This window comes from Mesocricetus auratus, unplaced genomic scaffold (genome assembly GCF_017639785.1).
Source record: "Mesocricetus auratus isolate SY011 unplaced genomic scaffold, BCM_Maur_2.0 Super-Scaffold_100047, whole genome shotgun sequence".
Taxonomy (NCBI): Eukaryota; Metazoa; Chordata; class Mammalia; order Rodentia; family Cricetidae; genus Mesocricetus; species Mesocricetus auratus.
The window spans coordinates 6,169,831-6,175,917 of NW_024429224.1; the positions used below are offsets into that span (position 1 = coordinate 6,169,831).

Here is a 6,087-nt window from a genome sequence, read left to right on the forward strand (position 1 = left end):
CGGTGTACAGGGGACTCTTCTCCTGAGGTCACTCTCATGCTTACAGATCAAGCTTTGGACAGGCTGTCTAGTTACAGCCACCGCTCCGGTGAGCTTTCAACCCCACCCTGGAACAGACTCCTGGCGTCGGTCCCCAACACTGGCTTCTACCCACTGGGCTCCCGTGTGCCTTGTCTGCTCAACAGTCCATGTGGCCGTCTCAGTCGGTGTTCCTCTATCACAGAGTACCACGGGCTGGATCATTTGTAAACAGCAGAAGGTCTCCTGGCTTTGGAGACTTGGACATGCAAGAGTATGGCGCATTTGGTGCAGGTCCCTATGCTGTCGCAACAGCTCAGGGCATGAAATGGTAGGGTAGACAGAAAGGTAAAAAGGGCGAAACTCACAGATTCTGGGAGGAACCTACTCCCATGGCAGTCAGCCACTTTCCCGGTGGCTGCTTCAGACCATGTAGGAGGCAGAGCCTGGTCACCCTGAGGCCCTTTCACAGTGTTACAAAGGCCATTACACTCCTATGTGAGTTTTGTAAGGACAAGATACGTATTTAACATGTGCACACCATGGTCCTGACTCTCTGCCACCCCCACAGCCCCTGGCCTGGCAGGTGTCAACTCTTCACCCCCCCGCTCCAGCCCAGCCCCTAGCTCCATTGCTGACTCCTCTCTGTCAACCTAAATCCCACCTGTGGCGAAGTCTATGACACCCTTCCCGTGTATCCCGAGCCAGGCCGCTTTGACTGCCTCTGCTGCCACCAACCTGGTGCAAGCCCATGTCATGTCGGCCTCTCGCATTTCTCTGCGCGATGCTGTTTCTTTTACAGTAGCTGCTTGCATCCCCCTCACCTAAGGACGGTTGTCTCCCCTGCTGTAGCCTCCACTGGGAGCTGAGCCCTGGCCTTGCAGTGACCTCTGAAGGCCCCCATGGTCTTCCCCTCTGCCTGAAGCTCAGTCTCCTCTCTCCATCCAGCCCTCCGTGCTGCTGGGAGCTGGCCCAGAGCCCTGCCCCGGGGTTGCAGGTGGCAGCTGCTGGAAGTCAATCATCGCAGAAGTCATTTAAGGTGAGATGGAAACCCACCTGCCGACCGCGTATCCGGGGCTGCCTGGACACAACCACCTTCTCGGCGAGGTCTGCTCCAGGCCGCAAGGGGACAGAGAAGCTGCAGATGGCAAAAGGAATGTCATTAGCCAGGGTGCAGTGGGCTCAGGCAGGACTGGGGGCAGAGATAAAGGACGCGTGGTTGGGGTGCGTGTTCGTCACACAATGCCTCCGGGATGCAGTGACTTGTGTTGTGAACTCTATGCCCACACACGGATTCTATGCTTAGCTGACGACCATTTTTGTTTCCGTACCGCCACTCGCTCTCACTCTTATTTTGAGGAGAACCCCAGGCCTCACAACATTTAAGTCATCAGCATTTTCATGACACATGGAGTCTTCTACAGCTGCCCTCATGGGTGTGGCAATGACCCCAGGACCAAGCTGAACACTTTCACGCCAGCCTCTGGGATGAGTTTGGCCTCCAGATCCTCAGCTTCACCCTCCGGGCTGCTGAGAAGGGTTGCATCTGCAGAGGAATACGGCAGGAAACATAGTTGGGCGTGGCCAGACATGGAGGACAGGAAGTCTCCCAAGACCCACCCAGTGTGAGTTATGGAAAACGTGGATCCCAACCAACATATCAAACAGATTTTCTATGAGTCATTGGCAGGTTGATTCTCAAATTGATATGAGAACCATCAATAACCCAGTCAGATTTGTTCTGCCTGGTTTCCAAGGTCGCTGTAAGGTGATGTAATCAAGATCGTGGGACCTGGCATGAAGGCAGATGGTTGGGAAGCAAAGGTGAGTAACATACAGACAGACACCCAGAGGCCTCTCACCCCCTCTCCCTCCCTCACCCTGGTGTCTGCCTCCCTCTCCTCTTCCCCCTCCCCACTCTTCCCTCCCTTCCTTTCTTCTTGTCTGTCCTTCTTTCCTCTTTTTGTCTACTCTTTGTAAAGAGCCAGGTCTTCAATCACACTGGACAACTGAAGGAACGAACGAACGGAGAAACAGAACAGAAAGTAAAAAGCTGAAGAGCCCAGCCTGCCTCACATCAGTCTGTGATGTATCATAGCACATGAACTACAGACCGCCATGAGAAAATTCAGGAAAGCACACTCACAACGCAGAGCGAAGGTCAGCTGAGAGCTCACAAAAACGGGCATTATAAACAGAAACTGTGTCCCTGTCCCTGTAGGAGGCCTGCTCTCCAGTCCCTGTCACTGTAGGAGGCCTGTGCCCCAGTCCCTGTCCCTGTAGGAGGCCTGTGCCCCAGTCCCTGTCCCCATAGGAGGCCTGTGCTCCAGTCCCTGTCCCCGTAGGAGGCCTGTGCTCCAGTCCCTGTCCCTGTATGAGGCCTGTGCCCCAGTCCCTGTCCCTGTAGGAGGCCTGTGCCCAGTCCCTGTCCCCATAGGAGGCCTGTGCCCCAGTCCCTGTCCCTGTAGGAGGCCTGTGCTCCACTGTCCCTGTATGAGGCCTGTGCCCAGTCCCTGTCCCTGTAGGAGGCCTGTGCTCCAGTCCCTGTCCCTGTAGGAGGCCTGTGCCCCAGTCCCTGTCCCTGTAGGAGGCCTGTGCTACTGCGTCCAGCTTTATGTGAGTTCTGTGGATCCAAACTCAGCTCATGAGCAGTTTATCCACGGAGCCATCTCCTGGCCTCCGGCTTTCACTCTTTGTGTGTAAATATGTCCTGTGAATAAAAGCAAAGTCAAGATGGCAACTCAAACAGGTCACAAAAGAAAATACAGAAATCCCCCAGATCACAAGAGTGACCAGTGGCTTTATCAAACCACAAATTAAAATCCCATGAATGCACCCAATAGAATGGTTAATATTAAAAAGTCCAACAGTATCAAGTGTTGGCAAGGATGTGCAGCAACCACGGAGCTCTAAACTTTGCTGACGAGGCTATAAATACAACGATTTGGGTAATGTCTCAATATATACATACAAACACACAAGTATGCATACTTGTATGTGTATACATATATGCATGTACATGTAAACAGATTTTTGTTATGTATGACTGCAGGTGCTCACAGAGGCCAGTAGAGGGCAGCAGACTCTCCTGGAACTGGAGTTACAGAGGCCACAGGGATGCTGGGAATTGAACCTGGGTCCCCTGTAAGAGCAGTCAGAGCCCTTAACCGCCAACCATCTCTCCAGCCCTTGAAAGTTGCTTTCAAAGTCAAGCACAGGGGCTGGAGATGGGCAGTGGCTAGGAGTGCATATTGCTCTTCCGTTCGTAGTTCGTTTCCCAGAACTCAAACCAGGTTGCCCCCCCCTCACCCCTCCACCCCCCAGCTCCCCCCCCCCGCAGCCGTCCCCTTTAACTCCAGCTCCTGAGGGACAGATGCCCCTTTTTGGACTTCTTGGGAAACCACACGCATGACGCATAAACATGTAGACAAACATACACACAGATAACAATAAAAAGGAATCCTTAGAGTAATATTCAGGGCTGTGGTCTGGAGCCTTAGCAATGCAGAGAAATTTAAAATCAAATAATAACAAGAAGCACTTACCTTTTGAGTTAGCAAGTCCATGCATGAATATTTACCCAAGAGGCTGTCATTCATGAGGGGTGCTGAGCAGACCGGAAGCCTGTGTGATCAGGGGTGCTGAGCGGACCGGAAGCCTGTGTGATCAGGCGTGTTGAGCAGACCGGAAGCCTGTGTGATCAGGGGTGCTGAGTGGATTCACAGCTTGCCAATCATACTGTGGAGTATTGCTCGGCATACAATGGAGGGAACTATTGACACTCACATTTTATAAAGTCAAGAGCAAGCAACTCTAATGTGTGACCAAAGAAGTCAGGACAGAGGCTCTGCGTTTGGGGGCATGAGAAGAAGCTGACTATGAAATCCCAGAAAAGGAAAACTTGGCGGCATCAAGATGCCATGACGGATGTCGTGCCTCTAGGAAGATATTGTACACAAGCACACCTGCACATTTCCTTCCTGCTGAGAAACTTTCAGATGATCCTCCCAGGCTTTGATTTTAGAGGGAGCCTAAGACAGAGAAGGCAAGACACCTGCCCACGGTCACACAGCGTGTTAGCCCAGGAATAACCTAGTGCCCTCTCGACTCTCCCAATCTGCCCCAGGCCTGCCTCACCTACCTATCAGAGGTCTCGGGACCTTAAAAAGGAGACAGAACGGGGAGCGCCCCTCCACCTGCTATACTGCTGAGGCAGCCAGGGAGGAGCTGCGGCCATCTTGTCCTCCCCGACACACCAGGCGAGGGTGGAGGGTCCCTGTGAGCACTGCAGTGTGAGCAAGTGTAGGGGGGGAGGATGGTGGGAGGCAGGCTGTGGCGGGGAGGGTTGGCTGCCGAAGAGGCGGCCAAGCAGAGCCTCTGCGGACCCACTCGCCCCTAAATCACACGGCCCCATGAATAATAAATAAGAACCCTTGGATCCTTAATAGTAGTCGCATGTCTTATTAAACTAATATTTCACAAACTTTATTCTCCCTGTGGTTTGAGGTCGGGAACAAAGCCGTTGGGGGTGGGGTTGATGCCGAGGGCCTGGGAGGGGCATCGGGGGCCCACCAGAGGCAGCCGCTCAGTCAGTTACCCCCATGTCCAACCTGGCCTGCAGGGCCATAGGTATCCTGTTTGCTCTCTCAGCATTCAACCCGTGGTGACCAGGGTGACCAGCGGCCCAGGGCCTTCTTGGAGCCAGGCCCTGCATGGGACATAGCTCCTCTGCAGAGGGAGACAGACTGTTCTGGAGAGCAGCCAGTGCTGGGACGCAGTGGAGGGCTGAGCTGGGGGCAGGGGTGACTGGGGGAGCTTGGGGGAGCTGGGGAGACGGCTGCACAGGCTCCCAGGAAGGTAGGTCCAGCAAGCTGAGGAGAAGGAATCTCCTGTGTGCCAGGGACCTCCAAGCTGGGCTGTAGGACCCAGACACCTGCTGGGAAACCTCTCTGCCTGGCACCAGCCAGGTGGCCTTGGGAAGACAAGGGCAAGTTCCTGAAATGACCCTGATATGTGAGGAATCAGAAAGGGCTCTGAAGACCCTGGGGCGCCTCGGTTGTGGCCCACGGGCACAGGCTTTGCTTCTAGGCAAAGCAGCTAAAGATGTGGGGAAGGCCTGGGGTTGAGCTCAGTGGTAGAGCACCAGGTTTTGGCTTACCCCGGCCTGCCCTGGTCAGAAGCAGGCAGTCCCAGCCTTGCTAGCCTCAGGGGACCACTTGGAGAGGAAGGTGCACACAGGTCCTTTAACTGATGTCTACTTCCATGCCTTCCCATCCCCAAACCACAGCCGGCGGACAGGCCTTTGGCTCACCTGGAGGCATGATAGAGGTCCCTCCTCCCAGCTCCACAAGTCTCCAGTCTCTGCGTATGACGTCAGCTCGCCTCCACCACACCCTCCAGGCTCTGCGTATGACGTGAGCTCGCCTCCACCACACCCTCCAGTCTCTGCGTATGACGTCAGCTCGCCTCCACCACACCCTCCAGTCTCTGCGTATGACGTCAGCTCGCCTCCACCAACACCCTCCAGTCTCTGCGTATGATGTCAGCTCGCCTCCACCACACCCTCCAGCCCTGTCCTTCTCACAGCGCTCACTCACCTCCTCCCTGTGTCTGGTTGGTGCCAGACTCTGCCAAGTCTGGTGGCTCTGGGCTGGACACTAGCATGGGACAAACACCCTCGAGCGCATCTTCTCCAGCACCCTGAACACACGAGACCTGCCCTGCTAACCCCAGCGACTGTTTCCAGCCCACATGGCTGTCCTGAGCTGGGCTGTCCTGACTCCATGGGGACAGAGCCTCCAGATGCATAGATCCACCCACTTCCCCATCTCCCTACAGAGTGAAGGTTTTCCTCATCCATCCTACACTAATCAAGGCGGTGTCTCTGTCTCACACCTGCTCGTAAGTGCTCCTACTAGCCACACAGGTATAAGGTCTGACGGCCTCTGAGCCCATCCACTCCCTACAGGATAGCCCCAGTCCCATGAGCAAGAGATTCAGTGCTTTGTAACAGTTGGCTGGGTTCATCCTTTATAAGATGGTACCCAGGGTATGTGGCCATGACATCAT

At 54.7% G+C, this 6,087-nt stretch overlaps 1 long non-coding RNA gene across 2 annotated transcripts; it reads right to left on the reverse strand.

Annotated features, from left to right (window-relative positions):
- Positions 1-1,189: 1,189 nt before the first annotated feature.
- LOC121136063 lies at positions 1,190-5,409 on the reverse strand. Of its 2 annotated transcripts, none has more exons than XR_005873172.1 (3): positions 5,330-5,409; positions 3,564-3,710; positions 1,190-1,564 (listed from the first exon to the last, which is right to left on the reverse strand). It is a non-coding gene; the product is annotated as an uncharacterized LOC121136063 (long non-coding RNA). The 2 variants fall into 2 exon arrangements; XR_005873171.1 differs by lacking the exon at positions 5,330-5,409 and adding an exon at positions 5,177-5,323 and having other exon boundaries at positions 1,191-1,564.
- Positions 5,410-6,087: the final 678 nt, after the last annotated feature.